The sequence below is a fragment of the Numida meleagris genome, chromosome 1 (assembly GCF_002078875.1).
Source record: "Numida meleagris isolate 19003 breed g44 Domestic line chromosome 1, NumMel1.0, whole genome shotgun sequence".
In the NCBI taxonomy this organism is placed as follows: domain Eukaryota; kingdom Metazoa; phylum Chordata; class Aves; order Galliformes; family Numididae; genus Numida; species Numida meleagris.
The window spans coordinates 81,880,543-81,907,499 of NC_034409.1; the positions used below are offsets into that span (position 1 = coordinate 81,880,543).

Sequence of the window (26,957 nt, forward strand, 5' to 3'; positions counted from 1 at the left end):
CTTTTTCATCCTTTTTTTTTTTTTTTTTGACAAGCATCAAGAAATTATTACAAATGTAGATAAAAATGAAAGCTAACAGAACCTTTTATAAATCTTTGCTTACGATACAAAAATCTTTCCCAGAAAGTCTGGTATCTCCCAACTGGTTTTAAAGGGGCTTCCATCATAATTATTCCACATGTCTACTACAGGTGAACTTACTCTAAAAGAAATCTTACTGTGCAGCAATTTGCAATGTGGTTCAGTTCTTCTGGGATATGGGATCTAATTGATCTCATAGATTACTTTCCAGAGAGGAGAAGCAAAAAGGGGATGGCGGCTACTGAACTCAGGGATCTATTAGCAAAGCTGTGATATGGTATCTTGCAGCTTTTTCTATAGATGGTCTCTCTTGCAGTTTCAAAGACAAATGATACATAAAGCAATCCAACTGCTGTTAACTCTAGTCTGGTTTACACAAACGGGGGGATTCAGGAGAAGGCAGTACATGGGTGATCTGAAGGTTGCCTATAACCCCTGAATTTTAGTTTCTGATCCAAGCCCACATGGCATCCAGTGCAAACCTCTGGAAAGGCAGAGTTGTTCTGCAGAACATAAAGGACCCATGGGTTTAAACTGTACCAGAGCTGCTACCCTTTTGTCATCTGTTCAAAAGCTCTCCATCACGGAAACTACCTTTTAATATTCTCGTCTTTTGTTTATTTACTCATGCCCAGTATAATCCATGACTAATTCCTCCCGGGTCTGCAAAGGGCAACCAGAGTCCATTCAGGAAAACCTAGCATGCAGTCTCACTTGGCAGATTTGGTGGTATTGTATTCATTTGCAAAGATAACTTATTTCCAAAAAGTGACATACAGCATTGATATTTGTTTCTTGAAATGTTGCAAGAATAACACTTCAAAGTGCATAGAAGATGAAACATAAACTCAGTGTAAACTCGTATTAGCTCAACTGCTTTACCTCATTACACATTTCCAGCCCACAATGCCTTCTGAAAGAATAAATCAGCTCTCTCTAATTTTCTCAGGCCTTAATAAAACAAAACAGCAAGGATGCATTAATTTAAGAGAAGCCCACCATACAGATTTTAACAAACTGTTAACATTTTCCCAGTTTCATTAGTACTGCATGACAAAACCTTGCTCACGACTGAACCTGACCTCACAGACCAGCCGATTAGTCAGCAATGACATTTTGGCTATCTGATTTAGTGATCAAACAGCCAGAGCAGATCATGCAGCTAACAGAAAGAGTAACTTTCTTCTTATCATGTATCTTCTTAATCTAATCACCCACAGAGCAATTTACCTACTTATTTCAGATCAAAGCAGCTTTAGTAAACAAAGCTGACACCTTGCAAGGCAGCAGCTACACATAACTTTCTTAAATGGAGCAATATACAGAACAGCTGAACTGCAAGTTTAGGTTTTAAAGATAGGGGAACTTTACCAGTGCCAGTGTCAAGGCAGCCTTTTCAACATGTGCTGGCACACAGGCACGTGCTCTATGTGCTGCCACCAGAAACATTCTCTTTCAGAACAAAAAGAAAAAAGAATGGAGAAAACAATATCCTTAGAATACAGAAATAGTGAGCTCTTTTACTTTCTCTTCTTAAAGTTGAAGGATTTTGACTTCAGCAGCAATAAATACTCAACAAAGCAGACATTTATACTGACATCCCATCAGCAGGGATCTCCCATCTTTCAGAAGGTTAGTCACCTGGCAGTGAAAACCACTGAGATCCCCTCCTTCTCCTCCCTTGGGTGGCCAAGAAAGCTTAATTAGATGTTGACATTGAAGACAGAGAATATGTAGCCACCTGATATTTTATTATTTTAATATGTTGAACGCTTATATTCCATATTTCAACACTCTTACATTTTGGAAGCCAATCTAGTTTGAAAACACCTTCAGATAAGGCTCACCAAAGAATGTTGGCTTCACCCTAACCACACCAGGAAAATCAATGATGGAAAAGTTATGTTCCAGGCACACAGCCTCTCAAAATTACATGGTATTCCAAAATACCTTGTCTTGCAGGGTCATTCCAGGAGGAAGCTCAGGGAAAAGCAATTAGTATTGCCTCAGGTACCATTACAGGCCGAGGCGATCATTAAAAGTAGCTAATGGCTTAGTCAGCCTCTAAACCTTGTCACTTGCCCATGCATCCTATTACATTTTTTCAGTACACAGGAAATAAATCTAACTAACCAGTGAGACCATTTCATTAAGCAAGAAAATTAGGGAAGTAATTGGGTAAAAGATGATGATTTATACATCCATTTTTGACCTAGCAGCAAATAACTGTTTTTACACTGTAACAACACAGAATGCTTTCAACAAACTAATCTAAATTTCTGCCAAGCCATAATTCTCACTTGGGCTTTTCTCTCATTATTATAGGTTAAAAAAAGGAAGAAGAAATAAATTATAAAAGTGGGTGGGTAGGTGTGTATACACAAAGGAATAGTTACCCAGTTTGTTCCTTATTCATAATAAATCTCTGTATAAAATGCTAGGTCAGAATGATTTTCAGGTTAAGAACTGAGCTCATAAGGCTGGAAGATTGCTAACAGTTGGCAAAATTACCCTTGGGTCACAATGTTCGTGGCACCTGTACACTCATTTTCTCCCTTTTACCTTCTAGTTTACTGCAAAAGAGTCAGCCTGCTTGATCATTTTATGTTCACAAGAAGGCAGCTATAGAAGAAATGAAGAAACAAAGATGGTATGAAAAATTAATTTTACAGAAATTAGTAACAGCTGTAATTAGTACAAAAACTAAAATTTAAATAAGGGAAAAGACTTGTAGTAATGAAGAGAGAACTGCATGAATCTGTCTGGGGCAATGAGTGATTCATTGAAGTTATGTATAATATGACTGATAGCATTTTAGGTCCACGTGTCCCACCTAAATAAGGTCCAGCTTTACAGTGATCAAAACTGGTACAACCTGATGTGATGTTCACTGGCTACAGAAATCAGTTGATGATTTAAATATAAATCCTCTTGGAGGGCAGAAGTGAGGATGCTGCCCAAGAAGTTAAGCAGGCTCATGTTACTTGCCCAAGGGAAAGCTTTCATGCTGATTTGTGCATCTCATCTAGTTTAGGGGGAAGTCTGACCAACCTGCTGAATGTAGAACAGCCACATCTGTCCATTTATTTATGTACAGAAACTGTAGTAAACCTCACTGCTAAGCAATTAGAATGAAGCCACTGAGAATACACATACACCATTTATAATCAACTCGGAAGCCATTATTTCTGTCCCTGAGAAAAGACTTACTAAATATTGGACTTTTTCATCCAACATTTATTGCTTTTCACTAGCTCCTGGTGAAACCGAGGTCTCTAAAAGCAAAAATAATGTTCCCTTCATTCTCCATTGGCTGTGCAAACTTAAGCACACATCTGCCAGCAAATTAAACCTTTCTACTAGCATGAGTCAGTGCAATGTGCAATCCTGCATTTTGTGACACAGTTACAGCTCTGCAGTTCTCTCTTTAGATGAAGGTCACATCATGGCTGTCTATAAATCTCTGATTCTGACAGGCTCAGTCACCGTAGGGTCAAATATCAGTTCATACCCTGCTGACTGGGAAATCTGGGAAGTACATAATATTCTTCTCTCTCTCTCCCACGAGAGTCCATTTGGAGAGTCACAAGGAAGCAGAATGCGTAAATATTTATACTTTTTATTGGAATTATAATGCACACAGGACTCAGAATGCATCCCATAAGGCAGTCTGAAAAATACAATTGCACAATAGTCACTCGCCATAGAAGAACAGCTCCATCACACCCCATACCTGCTCAGCCAAAAACTGCTGAAGAAGCCAGTCAAATCCTGGCTTTACTGCATAGCAAACGCCATCAGTAAAGCTGGATTGTTTCAGGCTCAGTGGAATGTGATTATCTTCACCTGAAGATTAATTGCCCCCACAGTCATGTCTAGGACCTCTTGATAATGTCTGATTTATCCTATCTTGGCTAATACACAGGTGTAGGCAGCCAGTTCAGTTTCACAATTACACCTTCCTGCAAAATGAAATGGAAAGGAAAAGGTACTGTGTCTCTCACTTCATGTGTTAATTCCCAAGTTCCAAAGGAAAGAAAAAATGGAAGTGAAATACATACTTAGTGTAAGACTCTCGGTCTGCTGTGAAAACTTTAGCCCATGGGAAGCTAGAAGCATGACAAACCATGCGTTCTGTAGATATGAATTTGGGAGTATTATATATTGGCATTTCAGAGGGAAATGCACACAAGCAGCTGATAACAGGGCACTGACGATGCGCTGCAAGATGCAGGTCAACCACAAACACTGCTGTGAATTGTTATTTCTAGGTTCTTACTCCTATAGTGCTCTGAGGCTACATAAACAGCAGTCAGGAAACCTGTAAGAGCATATGCATCACATAAGACCAAAAGTAAAGACCTTTCCAAGTATAAATTTACACCAAAATTGCTCCAAATGTTCCTACAGCCTGTGATTGCCACCAACATGCCCCATTCAACACCTACTTACAACAGAAAGACAACTCTCAAAATTGTTGCTCTGATTTGCATCAGGAATGTGGAGTGAAAACCTGAAGTTTGCCAATACTTAATGACAAGTAAATCCATCCCATGTCATTCAGTACCCTTTATGCTTCTCAGACATTCCACATCTCTCCTTATGATCCATTTTATATGATTCTTATCAAAAGACACCTTCAGGATCTTTTTATGGAACAAGCACAGGAGCACTGTTTATGTACCCTAAGTTAACAAGCTCCTCAGAAAACTCCTATTCTTAGGTCGCTGTTGTTCTGTTGCCTCTCATTTGTATGTACCTCCACCTAGAAAAGAGTAGACTGAGAGGAAGGTGGTCAGAGCTCCATCACTGAGGAAGAGGGAAGTCTACAGCCCCCCTACACAGAGCTCAGTACTGTGTGCCTCTCATTCTTTGCTCTCACTCAGATTTCTGTGGCCCCTGGTTTTTCCATATTTCTCCTCCCAGAGCTGAATCGTTATGGAATATCCTGAATTGGAAGGGACCCACAAGGATCATCAAGTCCAACTCTTGGCTCCACACAGGACCACCAAAAGATCAGACTACATGTCTGAGAGCATCATCCAGACATTTCTTGAATTCTGCCAGCTCGGGGCCGTGTAAACTGCCCTGGGGGAGCCTGTTCCATGCCCACCGCCCTCTGGTGCAGAACCTGTCCCCAAACCCCAGCTGCCCCTCCCCCGACACAGCTCCATGCCGTTCCCTAGGGCCCTGTCGCCGTCACCAGGGAGCAGAGCTCAGCGCTGCCCCTCCACTCCCTGTGAGGAGCTGCAGCCGCCATGAGGCCTCCCCTCAGCTCCTCTGCTCTGGGCTGAACACTCTATGGAACCTCAGCCACTCTCCATACACCTTGCTCTCCAGACCCTTCACCATCTTCATAGCCCTCTGGACACTCCCTAATGGTTTTATGTTCTTCTTGTACTGTGGCACCCAAAACTGCACAGAATACTCAAGGTGAGGCTGCACCAGTGCAGTGGGACAATTGTTTCCTTTGATCAGCAGGCAGTGCCCAGGATATCGTTGGCCTTCCTGGCTGCCTGGGCTGCTGTGCCCTATCTAGAATGCAGCTGACTTTACCTGCACTTTTTTGCCAGATAGCCAGAGATTACATGCATTTTCAAGCCATCACCCACAATGATTTTATAGAAAGAACAAGTATTATCCAGCACTATTCAATAGCATTAATTACATGCATTACAAATCCTGTTCAGGAGGCTCATTCGCCTCCTCTCAGGCTCGTACTGGAGCCTGACTCACACTTCACCACAAATTCCCACTCTTCTTCACCACTGAGTTAAGATTTGATGGATTTAAGGATACCACCTGCAGGACAGCCTTTCAAGCTTGTTGGCATGCCAACGATTGTCGATTTTACTGGTGCCTCCAGCAACTTAGCAGAGACTATCTCTGGGGTTTTGCAGCAGGAATGCAATTCGCAGAGCGGCTGCTAACCTGCTGCCTTACTGTTCTCTTGGAGCCAGTTCTGTGGATGAAGGACAACAAAGTGCCGCAAGAAGAGGCTGCAGAGGTTTATCTCCATCAGACAGCTGATGAACCAGAATCACCTGCAGATTCTACCACTCTCTGTCCTGTAATGAACGGAAGAGGCCTGCTTGGTTTCTTGGAAATTGTCATTTGTTTCTCTTTGGAATTCTAAAGTCTGAACACTGTTCTAAGATCAGATGAGAGAACTAAATCCATAGGGTAGCACATAGTTCAAAATACCATCCAAATGTATTCAGTGGGAAAAAATAATTGTTTTTTTACCAGCTCTTCCGAGCCTCTTGTTTCTGGAGGGCAGCTGTTTCTGTGCTGCTCTGTAAGTTCTAGCTGTATGCAGCTATTAGAAATCACATGCTGCAGACCATTTCGTGGCCACCACTCTTCACAAGCCTGTTCAGTCCTTTTCATTTATTTTGTTCCCTTTTGTTCTTTGGCCTTTGCTGTTACTATGATGCAAGTAATCCACTCAGGAGACTTCGAGGAGGTTCCATGGCTCAATTTGAGATGGCTCTGCACTGGGGGACCATATAAACAATGTGAAAATGTCCAAAACTAACCAGCAAACTTAAGGAACATCCTCACGATTGTATTCCTCCTGGCCAATAGGATTTATATTCTTGCATTAATAATTAGATACGTTTAATTGCCAGAGAGACAGCAATCAGCATTTCAACTTACCCCACAGTAGAACCAGAACTTAAATATACATATCTAAGTATGATCCAAACTGGCGATGTGAGAAACCTTTGCTAGATGCAGGAGAATGAGAAACTCTGAAATCATCACCTCAGAACAAAAGTGGAACACAAGAAAAGCCTTTAAACAAGCATGGCCATACTGTATTTTGTTTTAAATCTGCTGAAAAAAAATGGGACCACAGCTTGAAAACTCAGGCAGATGGATTATCTTGTCTGACAAGTAAACAAGTCTGTGGATGAATAATTAAAGAGTAGTTTTCCAGCACCCTAAGGCATATATTTTTCTCTTAATTAAATTCACATTAATATCTGCAATTGCTATGCAGTTCTTAATTCCTCGATCTCCTACGACAGATTTTCAATAGATATTTTTTCCAGGTTTCTTCACTGCCTTCAGTAACAACACACACTTGATACTGTGCTTATACACAGAAATCCTGCAATCCTGATGGTTGCCTTCAAAAAGTGAGGGTTCTTTCCCTAGTGTCAGTGTAGCTCGTATTCCTTACCATTCCTTTCCTTGAATTTTATGTCTAAGGGACAGGGGGGTTAAGACTTACCACCTTGAACTACCAACAGGCGTAAGTTTTGTGTTTAAATACTGTGCTGAATTGAGGCGTAAGAATATAGCTTCCCACATAAGGTCAAGTAGGTCAATAAGGCAAAGAGAAAGAAGAGGAAAAGCAAAAGAGGAAAAGGAGGGAGACAGCAAAAGCTAATGAAGTAGCAATGAGAAGAAAAACAACTGCTTTGTTTATTGCTTTCTTGTATTTGCTCTGTGTTTCAATCTGCGCATTCTGCAATGTATACACTTTGTTTATTGATTGCTTACCACTGTTAAATGTAAGGTCTCATTTTCATGCCTTGTCTAGCCCAATATTGACAATAAGAGGCACGATCAAATAGTGACTGGGAAACCAAATCTCTCCAGAAGAGAACGAGAATTCTTGAGAGAGAAAATCATAAATGTCATGAGGTAAATAATTCCAGATTCAGAGCAATTAGCTCTTCATATGCCACCATATAAACAATACTGTGTATTGTTTATGCATTTTATACAAGAACTGGAAAGAAGAGAAAAAATAATCTTTATAAATTCCTCAAAAAAACACATAGCCAATCTTCATTCCTGCTGTAAGATGGCTATAAATAATATGTAAACAATACTCATGGCCACAGATACACATTAGTCATGAAGTAAATATAAGCTGTGGTATATCTGACCTCTTAGCATTAGCTTTGAAAAAAAATTAAACATCTAAAATTCAAGTAAGGAAATGAAAGCTACTTTACTTACTGCCGTGAAGTAGGATATCTAGACACTTCTGAGAATGTCATGAGGCACCTCTATGCATCCTTAGGAACGTAACTGCGTTTTAAAATGTCATGTCTTTCACTTAAATGAAGCAAGTTCTGTAATCAGGTTACTGGAAATGTGGAATTGCAAATGCATCAGACTCTTTGTTCCCTTTCTATCCCAACAGAGACCTGTTAAGCTTTGCTCTCAATAAATCATTTTTATTTTTTGAAACGCAGACTCTCTCTGTAATGCATCACAGCATCAGCGGCTGATTGCTAGGTGAAGATTAACTGCTGAGCTCTTGTCTAGATTGCTGAAGTAAACTAGACAGATACCTTCACGCCAATCTGTAAGAGCTCGTCAAAGCAAAATTGCACAAGATTATTTCTCCTCAATGTTCTTTGCCAGGTAAACCTTTGCCCTCCATCCTTCAAATGTATCCTCCCATCACCTTCTCCCTTTGACATAGGTGGTATCTACTTTCCTCTCTTCACAAAATGCTTGTTTCTGTTAATCTCTACTCCAGTCTTCCATATTGTTACTTATCATGTTCATCCCTCCCAGAGGGACTCTTTTGAGTGTGATTCTTTTTGTTTGTTTGTTGAGTTATTAAGACGTAAGATGCCCATTTCATTGGACACGTTACCAGACATACAGCCTGACTCTGTAGACTGATAATTGACTTCCCTTCACTCTCCACTTCCTCGCACTTCTCTATCACAGACCTTGTTACCACTCTGAAAAGCACAGCGACCTGAGAAGTGCAGTTTTCTGACTGACTTTGGCACTACTGTTATAATAACAGTAGCAATTTCCAGAACATAGAAAAAGATGTGTTTACATGGATATACTGGCCTTTTGCCAGAAAGCTATTATATTGTCCTTCCTGAGAGGGAGGCAGGGAGGAAGGGGACGGCTGCCAAGCCAACTTTCACAAAGCAAACTGAAGATATGTCTTTTTCATTCTGTGTCTATCAGTCTGCAAGTAGAATAAAGCAATGCAACCATAAAGATGAGTGAAGACCATAATTTCACCACTTCTGGTCAGATGAGAGTATGCACTGTATAGCCATATAACTACCTGACAAGCACATAAGAATCAATTCCCTTTCCCATCCATTGGTCTCAAAATTCATATCCCCCTTTAATTCCACAAACCTTGATGACTCCCAATTTCTGGGATTATCTTCAATTCAAGATGCTAACAATAGTTCGGGAATGGAAGAATGAGCTCCATAACCCAGCTTCACTGCAGTCTAGAGGTTTAGACTGTAACACTGTCTCAAAATATGATGGGTTAGGATCATGAAGAAAAAATTCCATGTGGAAACCTCTTGTCCTTCAGTTCAGTGCTGAAGTCTGCAAACTGCCTTGGCCCAAGGAGCCTCAGAGGGTCGCAAGCTATCACCAAGAGTAGACACAGCTATAGCAAGAATGCAGATGCTGTGCAGCTGTGTGTCCACAGATGTAGCTGTAATGTGACCCAGGTGCCCCTTCTACACTGTTGGTTGAGAGGAGCAGAGATGAGGAGCTGCCATTAGAGAACAGGACAAAAGACTGCCACCGCTGCTCACTGAGCTAATCTGCCTTACCTGACATCAAGGTCAAGGAACTCCAGAAAAGCCACAGTGATGTGCTGGGGAACTCTGAAATGCAATGATGAGTCAACCTGAGCTGGCCGCCAAATGTCCACCCAGCTATTCTCTCAGTCCCCATCCTCAATAGGACAGAGGGAGAAGATATGATCCTTCCTTGCACTTTGCCCCTGCTTCCATCTGGGTGCATCCCCTGGACTGCAGCCCTTCAAAAACACAAAAGTAGCCCTTTATGGCCACACTGCCTTCAGGAAATATCCACTGTGGTTTCTTCTACATACTGCAAGGGAATCACTACTCCAGCGCCTGCAGCACTTCTCCCTCTTTCTGCTCTGATCTTTGTGCTTTAAGAGTTGCTTCTCGCACATTTTTCCGTCATTCCTCATTGTTACAGACCATTTTGCCCTTTCTTAAAATAGTTTCATAGAGATACCACCAGCTTTACTGACAAGCTTGGCTGTATCCTGCAGTGGCTGTTTTGGAATCAGCTAGGACCAACTGTGTGCAGCATGGGGCAGCCCCTGCCCTCTTCCCATAAAGGCTACTGATACAGTCCCCCCACTGATACAAAATTTTGCCACATAAATCTAAGACAGATGGTAACAAATTTTTCACAGGGCACTACACCATAACTTCGAGAGCTAAAAAGTATGAGTTGGTGTATTGGGAAGTAAAGGACCAGCTCCTACAACAAATAGCTACGGAAGACATGGAAGGAGGCATGTACAAACTAATAAAGAAAATGTGTAAGTACCCTATGCTGACAACATTCATTATTTACTTACATGGCAGCTTATTTTGCTGTTTTTCATCATCACCAAACAGGTATATTTGCTCAATCCTCTCAGTGACAAGTTAATGCCCTTATCCTCCATTTCAGAAGAAGGAAACCACAGCAAAATGAGAGATGGTTTTTACCTGGTCTTACCTGAAATTCACGTCAAGATCACAACGCTTTCAGTTGCCATCATACTCCTTGAGAATTGAGGTCTGGCTTCAATCTGCAGTATTTGTTCAGCAAATGGTCACCTGCATGGAAAGAAAGAAGTTGGAGACATTTGAAAACAAACAACAATACACAATTAGCAATGTGACATTTTTAAATTTCCACCTCATACTTATAACATAGATAGAAAACAGCAGAGCTGTGCTCCTACAGTAACAATAAGAAGGAAATTTTAAAATTTCTTCTGATAGCTAAATGCTGTGTGTTGTACCATGAGACTTAGGAAATCAAATTTCTTTAGAAATAAACAGCAACATGAAGAACATATCAGATATCAAATCTACATTTAATTGAGCATTTGATGTTAGATGTTAAAATGCCTCTAACCAAATCATCAGATATAGTTAACTGGTACACTTCCATGCAGGTCAACACACTCAGCAAATGTTTACCCACTCAAGATTTGATATATATATATATATATATATGCATTTATCTACTTATGCTAGTAAGGCATTGTTACATGTAGTTTCCCTGTAGTTGCATTAAATGTCTGAAATGCAGCTGTACATATCTTTTTGATATGCCTGTATTTTTATGTCAGTCACTCAGCAACTCATTATGTGAGAAAAAAAAGCATGCACCTTTAAGAACAGCGTCATAGGGACGGCAGCCCTCTTTTTCTGCACCTCAGATATGTTTCCTTCACATCACAATGAGCTTTTAGCCTAGCCCCAGACTGAGAGAACAGCTTTGTCTCTCTACTGTCCTAATACTTTCTGATAGTGAAAAAATAAATAAACAAGGCATCAGCTATGCTACTACACCAATGCTTCACTTGGAATGTAACTGAAGGCATTCAAATGCCTAGCACAGAGCATCTTAAGAAACCATTCGCTGCATGAACTTTTGGAATAGAATGGTTAAAAATCAACATGCAACAGGAGAAAAGAAGCACCTTCCAGTACCTGTCCCTAAGACAATTTTCTCCTCAGTCACTTCTGCTACCAATACATAACTCAGTTAAACAGAATTCTGGTAGCGCTTTAATCTAATACAACTTGTAGCAGCATTTGCTATAAGCATGATCTGAAACTTCATGCTAGAAACTTTTATTAAAGCCTCTTACTAATGTAAACAATATGCAAAACAGCCAAAGCTATTTCAACAGGGTATTTATGTGCATTTCAACAACTGTTCTAAAGTAACAGCTCTTTCATCCATACAGTTATTTTTTGTGTCTAGAAGTTAGGAAGATTTAGGAACAAAATATTCTCACATAGAAGAACATCAGTACTTGGTAATTAAGAAAGCTGTAATGCACAGCACAAGGGTAATGCCAGTGAGGAAGGATTGTCCTCCGACTAGGATAATAGAAAAGACAGAAAACAAACTGGGTTTTGCAATGGTTTTTCTGATAGTCTCCTCAAGGCTCTGTTCTCTATCTATAAAACAGGAAGAACAGTGCTTCCTTGTGAAAAAGAGAAGCTGATTTCATTTGTGGTGTCCAGAGGATGCTGTGGATGCTACTAAACATTATTATCTACAACTAATAAAGTTGAGTTTATTGTGGTGACAGGTGCAATCAATGAACAGCATCACAACATTTCCAAGAATGCCACAGAAAAGATGAGAAAAAGCAAAATCTATAGCAGACTAGAGGTAACTTGGGGAAAACAAGGTTTGTGTATGTGGCCAAATATTCCTCAACCTTTTCTGATGAAGGGGCTACGGATTCTGGAAAACTCTGTAATGATGCCAGAGCATCATTACTGTCACTTGCCAGATGAAGGAAAGAGCATTGTCTCAAATCACAGAACAGAAAGTGCCACCAAGAACATTTTCATGGCCCACAGAGCTAACTTGTTCTATGCTGTGAAGATCTAAAATGAAAAAAAAAAAAAAGATATAAACACTGATCATCTGCAACTTAGCTTCACAAAGAGAGAAATAGAAAATCAATTAAATAATGATTAAACGATGGTATATAAAATGTACTGGTGAAGCAAAGCCAAGAAAAAATGCCTGCACCCAGAGTTCCCCTATAAGCTGCTGAAAACTTTGGAAGGTCACCTCACTATCCTAGAAAGATATGCAAAAAGCAGTCAAAAAACTTGATAATCTGAAGCACCTTGAGCAATCTGGGGGACCCATGCAAACCTCATGAAGTTCAGCAAGGTCAAGTGTAAGGGTCTGCACCTTACAAGGTCAGGGCAATCCCAAGCACAAATACAGACTGGGTGGAGAACAGATTTAAAGCAGCTCTCAAGAGGAAGACTTAGAAGTGTTGGCTGATAAGAAGGTCAACATTAGCTAGCAATGTGTGCTTGCAGCCCAGAAAGCCAATCATATCCTGGGCTGCATCAAAAGAAGCATGGCCAGCAGGTTGAGGGAGGAGATTGTCCCCCTCTACTCTGGTCTTGTGAGAGCATGGAGCTGCTGGAGTCAGTCCAGAGGAGGGCTACAAGGATGCTTAGAGGACTGGAGCACCTCTCCTGTGAAGACAGACTGAGAGAGTTGGGGTTGTTCAGCCTGGAGAAGAGAAGGCTCCAGGGAGACTTTATGACAGCCTTCCAGTACTTACAGGGGGCCTGCAGGAAAGATGGAGATGGATTCTTTATCAGGGAGTGTAGTGAAAGGACAAGTAGTAATGGCTTTAAACTAAAAGAGGGCAGATTTAGATATAAGGAAGAAATTCTCCGCTATGAGGATGGTGAGGCACTGGAACAGGTTGCCCCAAGAAGCTGTGGATGCCTCATCCTTGAAAGTGCTCAAGGCCAGGTTGGATGGGGCTTTGGCCAACCTGGCCTAGTGGGAGGTGTCCATGACCATGCCAAGGGGTTGGAACCAGATGGTCTTTACGTCTTGGTCTTCCAACCCAAGGCATTCTGTAATTCTAGAGTTCTATTACTAGGAATTTGTTTATGTTTTCTCTGAGTTCACAACCTTGCCTGCAGGAAGGAATAACTGAAAAGTTATTCTAGTGGCTCTGAGTAGATGAGGTGTGAAATATACCATGTGCAGCTGCCTACTCTGCTACAGTTTTCAGTGATGCATAAAACCACCTATAAATGTAGACAATATTTTTTTCTAAAGGAACTAAAACACTGTTGACATAATGCTGTACCCAGAAGAATCCACAGTTGTCTTGTTAGATTATGTTTCTCCTTAGATAAGTGAAATATATAAACACTTCCAAAAAATAATATAGCAAAATTTTAAGAGAGGAATAAACTTTTATCATTTCAAAATGAGACCCAGACTTATTTATATGAGTAAATAATGGAAATCTGGGAAAAGATTCCTCAACATATGGCTTTGCTTGTCTCAGTAACACGTTGCTATCTCTTGACTGCACTGATGATGATTAGAACTGTAGTATTAACAGAATCTGTGGCCCACAGTGGAGGGTTTGCAAAGTTCATGGAGGCTGGTAATATGGCTGGCATTTGAATAGGACTAGGGAACGGCAAAGACATCTAATATCTGCCACAAATCCACCTGGATGGATGGCAAAAACCTGGTGGTCATGAACAGTGGTAGGATGAAGACTCCTATTTACATGGGAGTGAACAGCCATTTACTTAATCTGGCAGAGAGATCCACGACCTATGGTCTTTATTTATTGCTCTGATTTCCCCCCAAATCAATCTTGCCTGGCCTATATGAAGGTGAGATTAAGCAGAGCAGGACCATGTATTGTTAAAGCAGCCACTTTGGAGAACTCAAAAGCAATGCCTTACCGAAGCTAAGGTGTCAGTCTGGGGACTCTGATCACACTGGGATAAGTTTCCTCTTACCAGTCTGGGATTTGGTTCTCATGAAAGAGTGGTGTCAGATCATGGTCATGCACCTTCTGTTTTTACAAAAAAATAGGAAGTTGACCTTGCCTGCACAGAGGACCAAAGGGCAGACTCCTGAAGTCCCCTGGCACACTTACAATCAGCATGCCTGTTGTTTACAGCTTTCTTTTCAAATTTAGAAACAGGGCCTTTTCTCGTCTCACTTGTTCCTGGCTGCAAAAAGGTCTCCAGCTATTTGCGTATGTTGCAGAGGTGCCAAAAGACACACAACGCAGCTGGCAGCTTCCAGGGGCCTTGGCTCCAGTAGCACTGCAGCTATCCAAACTTTTTTGGAAGCTACTTTATTGCAGCAAATCTTTTTTTCCGGGGACACTTTGATCTGAGAACCTTTCTCTCTATATATATACGCTTCCTGGCCTGATAAATCTTTTTAAACCTCAAGGTTAGAGAAGGGAGCAGAATGACTTCACTTCCTTCACAATCTGTTAACAATTTCTCCTTTTATTCTCCATTATGAGCCGGCTCAGATGAAATACAAGTTTTTTAACCTATCACACAAAATGTGAAATGCACCGCAGTTTGGTAAATGGTGCAGTAGTTCTGCTCTTCATATACTGCATCTTTAAATCTACTAAAGCAAAGATGTGTGCAGAGATCCGGAGCCACTTTTTTCATTCTTTCAGGAACATTCTTTTGAAAGTTTCAGTTCACATAGTTCTTCTTTACTTATCCAACATAGATTTTGACTGTCTTTAAAAAAATATGAAAAAAAGAAAAAAAAGGAAAAATATTTATAGTAATATAAAAAAAAATTAACTTGTTTTGTTCTATGAAAATCCCCAAACTGAATTATTTTTCACTTTCCTCTCTCCCTTTTCTCTTTTTATTTAGAATTTAGGTAAAAGGAAAGAAATCAGAGAAAGAACGTGATGGAACTAGACTGTAAATTGTTTGCATCACTTCGCTTCCATAGAATCATAGAATGGCTTCAGTTGGAGAGGATCTCAAGGATCATCAAGTTCCAGGCAGGGTTACCAGCTGCCAGACCAAGTACTAGATCAGACTGCCCAGGGCCCCATCCAACCTGGCCTTAAACACCTCCAGGGATTGGACATTTACAACCTCCCTGGGCAGCCTGTTCCAGCACCTCACCGCTCTCAGTAAAAAAAACTTCCCCCAACATCTAATCTAAATCTCCCTTCCTTTCGTTTAAAACCATTCCCCCTTGTCCTATCACTACCTACCTTGTAAAAAGTTGATTTTCTTCATGTTTATAAACTCCCTTGAAATATTGGAAGACCACAATGAGGTCTCCCTGCATCCTTTTCTTTTCCAGGCTGAACAAGCCCAGTTCCTTCAGCCTGACTTCATAGGAGAGGTGCTTCAGCCCTTGGATCATCTTTGTGGCCCTCCTCTGGACCCTCTCCAAAAGCTCCAAGACTTTCTTGTGTTGGGGGCCAGACTTGGATGCAGTACTCCAGCTGGGGCCTCAAGAGGGCAGAATAAAGGGGAACAATCACCTCCATGTCCCTGCTGGCCACCCCTCTTCTGATGGAGCCCAGGATACCATTGGCCTTCTGAGCTGCAAGTTCACACTGCTGGCTCACATTCAGTTTTTCATCAACCAGGACCCCTAAGTCCTTCTCAGAAGGGCTACTTTCAAGGAGTTCTTCCCCCAGTTTGTATACATATCTGGGACTACCTCGATCCAAGTACAAAACCTTGCACTTTGCTATGTGGAAGCTCATTAGGTTCACAAGGGCCCACCTTTTGAGTTTATCAAGGTCCCTCTGGATGACATCCCTTCCTTCTGCTCTATCAACTGCACCACTCAGCTTGGTGTCATCAGCAAACTTGCTGAGGGTGCACTCAGTGCCATCATCTATGTCACTGATAACGATGTTAAAGAATACTGTCCCAAGATAGACCCTTGGGGGACACTGCTTGTTACCAGCCTCCACCCAGACATAGAGCCACTGACTACAACCCTCTGGTTGTGACCTTCCAACCAATTCCTGATTCACCAAACAGCCCACCTTTCAAATCCATATCTCTCCAAATTAGAGATAAGGATGCAGTGGGGGACCATATCGAAGTCCTTGCAGAAGTCCAGGGAGATTACTTCATTTGTCTTCCTTATGTTCACCAATGCCATCACTCCATCACTGAAGGCCTCCAGATTGGTCAGGCACAACCTTCCCTTGGTGAAGCCATGCTGGCTGTCTCGGAACACCCACTCATCCCTGATGTGCCTTAATATGTCTTCCAGAAGGATTTGTTCCATGATCTTCCCAGGCACAGAGGTGAGGCTCACCGGCCTGTAGTTCCCGAGGTCCCCTTTCCTCCCTTTCTTGTAAATGGGAGTGATGTTTCCCTTTATCCAGCCTCCAGGGACTTCGCCTGACAACCACAACTTTCCAAACATGATGGAGAGCAGCTCAGCAATCACATCAGCTAGTTCCCATAGGACCCTGGGATGCATACTATCCGTTGCCATGGATTCGTACATATTCAGTGTCATGAGTTGGTCTCGGACTTGCTCCACTCTTACACTGGGCGGAAGTTTGCTCCCCCAGTTCCCATCTAGAGGTTCAGGTTCAGGGATGTGACGTTCAGGGATATGAGAGTTCTAGCTGCCAGCAAAGACTGAGGCAAAGAACTCAAGGCTGAGTACCTCAGCCTTCCCTGTATCTGTTGTGGCCAGTTCTCCTTTCCCACTTAGCAGAGGAGGTACACTCTCTTTGGCCTGTCTCTTCTGTCCTATGTACCTGTAGAACCCTGTCTTGTTGTTTTAAACACCCCTTACCAAGTTCAGTTCCACCTGTGCATTAGCTTTCCTAATCCCATTTCTGCAAGTCCAGACAACATCCCTGTATTCTTTGTGTGCTTTAGTTAAACCATCTACAAGTAAACAAGAAATTGGAGAAATTGAAAAAGCTGAAAAAAAAAATGTTCCATTTTGCTCCATTAAACTTTTTTTTCCCCTACAAACTCCTCATGGTCAGAACTCAGTCATGGCAAAACACTTTTGCCCCTTATTGTTTTGGGGTAACCTCAGTTAAAAGCCACAGAATGACAATGAAGCATTGCTAACACCTCAGTCATGCAGCATATGATAACAAATAGTTTAGTTTTGCTTAGATGCCTTTGAATGTCATATTTCTCAGTTCAAAAGAGGCAAGAAGAGTTGCTTTAATTACTGGTTATCTTCCAATGCTGTCCTCTTTTTCAGTTTCCCCATCGTAGCGTACCTCTCATATGCCCTTCTCATTCAGATCCCCTTCCAGTACCATTTCAAGCAGAACTCTTCCTGCAACTTCTCACCAACCATCTCAAGACTCTCTCACCACCTCCTTTTCAAGCAGACCACCCTCTGCTGTGGACAACCTCTTAGCTACCATTCTTCCCCAAGATCCAATGGGTGCTGCTTCTTAATACTGTTGTGCGATGTGAAGGTGAGACTCAAATAAGAGGAGACAAGTAGTTCTTGGGCCTAGCAGCTGCTTCAGCCAGTCACCATGCATGATATGCAATCCTCAGCTGCGGACTGGACGGGTATTTTAAGAACCACAGATACACAGTCAGAAACTGTTTAACCGTAGTGATACCAGCTGTGAAGAATGACATACAGCAACATGTAAACTTTAAGAATAATTGAGTGCTCAAAATAATGTGGTGTGTCTTAGCGCAACCTAAGCATACTGATGCAGGCTCTCCAAGCTATGACAGAGCTGTGTCTTATATAGACAGGAAATACTTGTCTGTTCTCTCTGAGCAGCAACAGAGTATGGTATGTTAGAAGAAAATGTTTGCATGTATGGAAAATAGGTTTGTTCTGGAACTGTAAAGCAGAGGTGGATCACGGGGGAGAAAAAAGCTACTGGCAAGGGAGGAAACGGTAAAACAGTGAAATGACAATTAGGGGCTAGAAATCGTGGTGAGGAAAACCCATGCACATAGCCAGACAGAAAGAGTCCTCCCCTCTGCTGAGCTTCCGGGCATGAAGCTTGGGCATGGTCTCAAGATACCCTCAGCACGCTTCAGCTCTGACTGAAAATATGAGTCATCAGACCCCAGGATGAGTCACAGCCTCCCTCCTCCACCCTGAGTGCACGCAAAAATATAGATGAAGTAGAAGGTCAGGCTGAGGACAGCACGACGAGCCAGGGAATTTCTCAGCCTCTCGCTATGTCAACACTCATGTCATGAATCTTTTCACATTCAGCTGTTGGTGGCTGAGAAGGAGACAGCAGTGACCATCTGGGGAAGAGGAGAGGGGTGCCTGCCACGGAGAGAAAGGGACATTTTGCCAACAGAAGTAAGCACCTGAGAGATAGGAAATGGGCAACTGCTACTCAGTAGCTAGTTAGCAGTTCTGTTATCTCTTGGGTAATTAGGCTACAGCTGTGAGAAGGATGGCACTACTGAGCAGCTCACCAAGGTGGAATCCTGGTGTCAGAGTCACTGGAATTTGCCTACTGACCTGAGCAGAGCTGGTTTTCCCCACAGCTTTCCCACCACGTGATGCAGAGACACATCACAGGTTGCAGACCCAGGTGAAGACTATACCATGTTACTACCTAGAGCAGGCATGTCCAACCCACAGCCCACAGGCTGCACGCAGCCTGGCCCATCCTGTCCTGCAGCTGCCCCCTGCCCCGCACCATCATGGCCATGGCTCTGCCCCACCAAGCAGCTCGGCCCAGCCCCAGGCGTGCACCCATTGCTCACAACAACCACACAGAGCTGCGCGAGCAGTACTGTCCGGGCTGCAGCTGGGACATGGGGCACAGTGTGGTGCTGACTCAAGTGGTGGCAAATAATTGTATGCAGTTTGATACGCTGGCAGAACAGAGTCCTGTGAACAGCAAAAAATATGCAGCCATGCTTTCCATTTTGATAGAGGGATTTAAGAATAGGTTTCTAGATTGCTGAAAAAATCATCAATTTTTTTTACGTACTTGAGACTCCATACACTTGAGACACCTTATTCATTCTCATGCTTTTGGATGCACGTACATTTGTGAACAACTGTTTTGAAGGATGAAGCACAGGAAGAGTAAAATTTCATCAAAAATCTCTGACATGCATATGAGAGCTCACTGAGAATTGCAGCCACTGCTATCAAAGCAGATTGAAGCATTAGTTTCACAAAAAGCAACGTCACATATCCCACTGGTTTCATGGGTTGTTTTTTTTGTTCCTTTTTTAATGTTTTAATTAAAAATATATATTTAAAAAAACATGTTTTGTTACTTATATACATTAACTATATTACATACTGTATATGCAGTCCAAGACAATTCCTCTTCACTCAGTGTGGCCCAGGCAAGCCTGAAGGTTGGACACCCATGGCCTCAAGGGACTCATCCCAGCCAGATCTTCGAGGACCTCTGCTCTATGTGAGGAGGAGCTCTCTGTTGGCCTCACGCAGGGGTCCATCTCTGCCCACACTCCCAGTTTAGGTGAGGCAAGGATGACACAGACCCTGTGAACCCAGTTTTTAGACATCACCTTAGTGACCTGCCACACAGCGAGGCCATAGGAAGTCACTTGGAATTACCCTGCTGCTGTAGAAGCAGTTGTACTGCACCTTACTTACATCACCTTTCTTTCTCTTTACTGAGAAGAGCCCTGTTTGGCAAACAAGGCCCCCATTTCCTTCAAGCCTTGGATCCTACCAGAGAGGTAAGATTAGATCATTCATGTGCTGTCTGACCACACATCAGAGCTGGTTTTCTGTGTACTGAGTCTTCCTGGAGTCCTCAGGACATTGGCTGAATCATTTCCACAAAAAAGTGAGTTGGGTCATTCCGTAGCACATGGAAAAATTATTAGCACAAAGCCGAGCACTGATATTTCAGCACTTTTTCCCAGACCAGTGAAATTCAGCATTTACACTAAGCACAGTGAAGCCTTCACTTCATTTCAATACTTCATCCTCCCTAATTAGCTTCAGCATGGAATCCCTATCCATTTCCATTCCTTTCTAGAAGCTTGGGCCTCCAACTAAAATAATGCACTCTATTCCCACCCCCCCACACACACTTTTTTTTAAAAAACCAAAACATCGCCCTGAACATGGGCCAGAGGATGTCAAGATAGATATGCTTTCACAGATATTTAATGTTTGCGTATGTGAATGAGCACTCAAGTCAGAGTGCACTTTATGTGTAACAGACAAGTGAAATCGGAACTGGAGCAGCATGGGATGGCCTCTGTGCCTGTCATTCTTGGCAGTAACGTGCTGCAGACACGTCCCACCTCAGGATGGTTCAGGTTTCATGACTCCAGAGATGACGACAGTTACTGAATGCTTATCAGAATGTTCTCAGCTATAAGCTTTGCTTTGCTGCATGGGCCCAACCCTGGACTTCAGAGATATTTTCCTCTTTTCCATTCCTACACAGATTCAGAGTTCAGCCCCTGTCAGCTCCTTGCTGCTTGTACCCAGCTCAAAGGAGTGGTCAAAAAACATATGCAGCAACTCATCACGTGCACTGAAACTCAGCCAGGAGACAGAGGAAAAAGGAACATGAGGCTCGCATCAGTCCGGAACATTGCTGCAATGCTAGAAACATCTTCCTCTTTCCAAGGACCAGCCTATATGTAAGAAGCAATGAATATCTGAACGCTGCCTTGAATAATTCTAATATAATCTGGTGTTTTACAGAAAATCTGAGGTGTTCTGAAAGCTCTGCTCTTTTTTCTCCACGTCTCCTGCTTTGTTCTCAATCCCTGTCTGATGTCATGCTCCTTGGTTTATAACTGTATGACTTCCTTGATAGTAACTTACCTATTCTGAATTTTAAAAGATGAGAAATCAAAGAGTTAGAAGAGATAAGCAGTCCATCCAGATCAGTACCCGGCAGTCTGCATCATAACAATGGTTCTTTCAGTGCAATGCTCTCTCTCAGAAAATTGCTCTGATGCCACACTGCAAAATAAGACATAACAGCCAATTTCCCCCATGCTCTATTAACCTCATTGTGCAATGCTCTGGACAAAGAAGTGAAAAAAAAAGGTGGAAAAGGAAGTATTTATGCCTGGTGGCTGAAGTACTGACACTTATTTTAGAATCTGCAATTTGAAGAGCTGTGCTTATTTAGCCCAGCCAAGTGAAGGCTGGCACAAAATATGATTATCCCAGGTATATTTATAGATGAGATACATCAGGGAGGAAGAAGAGCTAATGAAGAACAAATGGCGCGAGAACAAATGGGAATAAATGAGCCACATTAAAATTAAGGTGGAGATTAGAAAATGGTTCTTCCTGTGCTGTTCTGGAAGAGCCTTTCAGGAGAAGTACAGGGGGCAAAAAATATGGCTACTTTTAGGAAAGAACAGGATCAATTTAGGAAGGTTTTACCATTTCATGACCCAATGGCTATGACAGCAAGGGATCACTTTGTGAGTTTTCCAGCCCTACATACTTCTATTTCTATAGCATTTACATTTCTTCTGAAAACAGGTTCCCACAGGACTCTTCAAATACCCTGATGGAGACCTGTCTCTTTAATGTATCAGTCCTTTTGATCAAATTTTAATCCAGTCTTGTTCAAGGTGCAAACTCTGAAGACTTGAATGAAAAAACAACAGTGATTTATTCGATGAAATAAATTTGATGTTTGTCCAAAAGATGCTTTCTGATTCACAAAGGAATTAAATCGTATGGCTTGCGGTTCCCAAGAGGCAGTCTGAAGCGATCACTGAATCTGCCTACTTGCACTCACTGTTAACCTCCCCAGTAGCACAAAGAGGGTTCAGTGCCAGCACATCTTACAATTACTTGTACGTGTACTTACACGTTTACTTGTAGACGTGGTAAGGCACAGTCTATGAGCCCTCTAGTGGTGTACATCATGTTCAGGGGCCCGTGCAGGGCTGGGCAAAGGGAGCACTGCTGCTGTCAGGGTGCCACCGTGTCCACCCCACTCACTCAGATGATTGGGAGCTGTGGGAGCATGAGCTGCGACACATTTCCACCCCCACCACAGTACCTGCAACCTGCATCACCTGCACTGATGCAGGACCCGAAGTACAGCGTCACCTAATACACAACGTGGCTTAGCAAATCATGTAACATGGCCTTCCAAATGTTGCCAAGGTGATATAAGGCAATCTTTAGGTAGATAAGAATCAGGTCCTTGCCATATATCCACGCATATATACCTATTTCTGCAGATGCAATATACAGATATATAGCTGTTCAGCACATGAGTGAAAGGCAGCCTAACCCACCCCCGCAGTGGGCAGGGCACATGGGGAATACCACAGCAGCTGGCTGAGCCACCACTGTGTCCCCAAAAGCTGCCAGGGCTGTGCGAGCAGCCGGCCTTCGTCACACAGCCAGCAGCAATGCTCAGCCTCCTCCCAGCACCACTGAGCTCTGCAGCTCCCTGTTCAAGTACAATAACTACCCTTATATATTTTTAAAAAGTCCCAGCCCTGCAGTGGCCCCTCCATTGTCACTGCAGCCTGGCCAGAGGGGGAAAACCCAAGGAGGCACTTAGCTGCATTTCTATTTCAGTCTCCTGGACTGCAGAGCACCTCATAGTTAGCCAGTTACTTGCTGAAGTCTGACTTTCACAGCACTAAATATAGGAAATGTGCGCTCTGCAGGGGCTAAATTTAGCTTTGCTGCGTTAGAAGGGGAGGTACGTCTTCACTAGAGGCAGGAACACACAAGTACTGCAGGCAGGGAAGCTCAGGCGATGCAGCAGCTGCCGCTGCTCTATTGTGCCAGCACAGGAAGGAACTGAGCTACAAAGTTCATTTCTGGTTTTCATTTCTTCATCTTAACCAGATCTGCTCAATGCATTAGCGGGGTTTTACAGCACCAGGCTGTTCACCTGTTCAGAAGAACAGAAGAAATTATTTATCTCTATGTTATTTCTGTAAAACATTGAGGAATTTGCTTGTTTAAATCAAGAGGAGGAATAATACAGATTAAAATTCAGGGTTGGAGGCATCTGAGTGTGCTAAAGCTGGCATGTAAAGCTTTATATAAAGACTCTCAGACACAGTAAATCATAGCTACCTAACATAAGCCTGGGCAGGCTTTTCAGGAATGTTAATCGCTGCTAAACAGGGCTGTTGCACAGCTGCAGCCTTTCACCTCTAAGTCACCTATTTTACCACTAGGCAGGAGGGAACCCAATTGGGACTCTGTTCCCAAGGTATGCCGTTCACCCTGAATTAGATAATGTGCCTCTGTCTCCCTACCTGTCAGCTGGGGACAGCAGTTTTTCTCCCACACTGTAAAGCATTTTCAGTGCTGAGTAAAGAGTTAAAGCCATTGCACCTTGGGCTGGCTGCCTTTTCTTTAGAAACCACAAAGGACTGGGAAGATTGCAAATACAGGATTTGGGTTCAAATGCTAGGCATAAAAATGTCTGCTTGCAAACAGGTTTCCTAGGGAATACCATCACACATGATTCAGCACAGGCAGGTGACAGGCACCAGACCCCCCGCAGGGAGGAGACTGCCAAGGCTGCAGGGGCACCATGGGACATGTAGTTCAAGGAGGCAGCCCCAAACCAAGCAGGCAACTAGAGGACTGGAAGCAGCTGATATAAATATCTTTTCAGGAATTACCATGGTATTGTAGAAGTGTGATGGTTAGGTGTTGGTTTTTTGTGTGTGTGTTTTTGCTTTCCCAAAGTTTCACGAGGAGTCCCACTTATCCACTGCGCTTGTGACTGCATGTTCATAAAGTAGCTATTGATAAATAAAAAATGAGAAACCGTTTCCAAACATAAACTCCTTGAAACAAAATTAGAAAGAATGTGCAAAGGAAGGGACGCTATACAGGAGCACCCCTCTAACTTGAATATTTATGGTTTTTATTTTAGTCCCCAAGAGACTGAAGGTAGGTTTACTCCATTCTTCCTTCAGTTAAGCCTCTCACGATCCTGATTTTATTTCTGTATTCTGATTATTTCAATTGGTACAACGCTACTTTTTCCTTCAAAATTGTTGCCCTCTCTGATACCAAAGGGCCATGAGCACAAATCCAAGGAATATAACATTAGAACTGAGAATCCACTTGTAAACTTGAACAAGAAAACCTTTTTGAGATCCTTTACCCATGCTTCTCACACATGCCACTGGCAACTTCAGATACTAATTATTCACAGCTATACAATGTAGCCAGGGACAGAACAGCTGGAAATAAGCCTAATGAAATATGCAAAATACTCTCATTATACCATAGGCCAACATGAACAAAACAGCAAACAAACACTATAAATAATATAAAATGAAAATCCCCAGCACACAATTATGTAGAGAATGGAAGGAAAAAAAAAAAAAAAAAAGGAAGGAGCCAGCTCTCTAGGAGGTCCCCTGTTCATAGACTATTATGATTTTTCTTTAGTGGCATGTAACTATTGCAGCCACTCCTAATGCTGCAGGCAATAACTCTTAGTCCTCTTTACTTCCAAAAGGCAAAGTCTATTTCATCTCTGCCCCTTCAAGACACTCAACAGTGGGGGCAAGGGTAAAACCTTTGCAGTGGGTTTAACCTACTGATAAATCAGATGTAAAACAAAGATAAAACTTCCATTGCACTCCATCTTCCTCTACATCTTTAACCTTGTAGCTATTACTCATACTCTTGGTGCTTATTCTAAATTTTCATTTTGTTGGATCTAATTCTTAATAATGCTATTTCACCATTTTGAATGAAGAGGCCCCATCCTTACAACCATTACTATGTACTCTCTTTCACTTGCCAAGCAAATGTCAGCTGGGAGAGAAGTTTTATGAATGTAACTAAGAACCTCAAGTTCTTTTGCTGTGCAAAACAGATTGTTTGGCTCGCTTTGTCTTCTCCAAGATGAACATTTTTGATCTCTTCATCATTTTTATTCTATGTTACCACATTCAGAATTACTTTACCATTTCCCTGTTCTCTTCTTTGCATGTGAGAGCAGTAAAGGCACGCAGAAAGAAACACAAGGGAAGTCCAGTGAACTCTGTCTCACGTCAGTATTGGTCATAGAACATTCTGTAACAAAAACCCCCAAAAAGAAAGCATTGCACTACCTCCTACATACTTGACAAATAGAGTGAATTAGAAATGGGCTCAGAGGTCTTCCATCCTGCGAATAATCTAGCTGGTGCTATTACAAAGAGTAATTAATATTGTATACTTTAAAAGACACACAGAGGATTTCTCATCCATATCTAAACATATCTCTAGAAATCTCATCAGAAACATATCTAATGTCTAAATTGTACATATAAATAAATGTTTATGTGGCTCAGAAGACTTACAGTACGTCATGAAATCATTTGACACAGTCACAACCTCAATGTGCTATTTAGGACTCTTCTGTAAAACAATGTTTTGGGTGCCTATTTGAAATGGGCCTTTCAGTTTATTACCTTGTAGGCTTGCCTTTCAGAGAGTGTTCTTCTCTCACCTTTGTATTGTATGCTAAAATTGTTACTGTTGCAAGACTGAAGTTCCTTGATCTTATGGTGATGACGAACATTTTTCCTAAGGCCAAAAATAGCCTCTTTAAAGCTTTCGATTGAAGTGATCATTACATTTACATGAGGCAGTTGTCTCTGAATAATTGATGAAACCATAGACGGACACATAATAAAAATAAGATGTGCAATGCAATGGAGGAATCACCTACATTGATCTAAACTATGTATAAGAAAAGATGTAATCAGATAGTCAATGCCTAGCTCTGAGCTTACACAGCCAATCTCATCTCCTTTGGAATCAGAAGTGACCTGTTGTCTCTCCCTTGGTTAGAAGCCAACAAATCAAACATTTAGAAGGTCATACAAAAATGCCGTAATTCCTTGTCCACGTGGTGATAAAGTGCTAGACAAAAAAAGTGTAAACCTTCTTCAAATACAAATTCTTACGAAGAACACTGAAAACAAGAAACTTAATTCACAACATACCTTGGATATTTCTGTAACTATTCAGTCTTTCACTGTAAAGATAATTTACTTAATGTGAAAGCATCCTGAGTGCAACAATCTTACTGAGTCCAAGATTAAGATAAGATATTGTGAACTCATATAGTATGTCACTGATCAGAGGATATGCAGAGATAATTGTTTTAAAAAGTGTTCATGATTAGAGCAAGTATAGGCAAATCATGCAAAACTAAGTACAGTACACAAATATTCAAGTTTTCTTTTTATCCTATGGAAACATTGTACATTTTTGTCCAGTGTATCACTTTACTCCAAACTTAAACATGAACAGCAGATAACCTGAAGACAACAGGAAAGACTGAGGCCAATTGACCATCATTTGGAGAAGGAAAAAATAAGAAAGTAAAGAAAGTAAAATACTATCACCTTCTCATAAAACATAGAGACCAACAAACATATCTGGATCTTATCACTGTTGCGGATGTTAGATGCAACATTATTTTTCTTGCAAGGGATAAAACAAAGGCAACTGGTAAAACAGAGACTGATTTGGGATAAATTTCTATAACTTACTATAACTAAGGCAGTAAAGCGGATTCACTAGCCAATCTGCTTGCTCACTGTCTGCATTTTAGTCATCTTGAG

At 41.8% G+C, this 26,957-nt stretch overlaps 1 long non-coding RNA gene across 2 annotated transcripts in view; it reads right to left on the reverse strand.

Moving 5' to 3' along the window:
- Positions 1–26,957, reverse strand: part of LOC110399964 — a 239,234-nt gene that overhangs the window by 119,111 nt on the left and 93,166 nt on the right. For both annotated transcript variants that reach the window (XR_002439496.1, XR_002439495.1), the window contains exon 3: positions 10,585–10,685. This is a non-coding gene — a long non-coding RNA (uncharacterized LOC110399964). The remainder of the gene's footprint in view (positions 1–10,584; positions 10,686–26,957) is intronic.